Here is a 517-nt window from a genome sequence, read left to right on the forward strand (position 1 = left end):
AATCGTGATTAGGGTATACAGTTAACAGTAATCAAACACCTCTGAGCGGAGAGCAGTAAACAAGCAAGTCTTGAAAACAATGACCAACAATTTAGATCACCAACTAAAACTGAAATTACATTTTACAATAATCTCTTTCACATTATTTTCAGTTTGACTGATAATCTTTACACCCTCTCTCTTCAGTTTACAACAACATCAAAAATTACTAATTAAATAGTCAAGCTAAGCGTAGTGATTTCGCTTACTCGGCTGCAATTTCACCGTCAAACAAAGCAGCTCACATCTGGACATCCATTTCACACAAAAAGCTTATACATCGAAAGGTATTAATTTAGTGTGGACAATCGCCAAAGTAATGATGAATTCAGTTCCAAAATAAGCAACCGTAGCCGGCCACAAGAGCGCGTGACAAACAAGACAATAGCTGTTAGATATTTTGCCGGAAATCGCAATTTTGACCTATCAAACCACTTTTCTAAGTCTTATCTGGCCAAAGAGAATTTAAACTTTCTCA

This window comes from Montipora capricornis, chromosome 9 (assembly GCF_036669925.1).
Source record: "Montipora capricornis isolate CH-2021 chromosome 9, ASM3666992v2, whole genome shotgun sequence".
NCBI lineage: Eukaryota > Metazoa > Cnidaria > Anthozoa > Scleractinia > Acroporidae > Montipora > Montipora capricornis.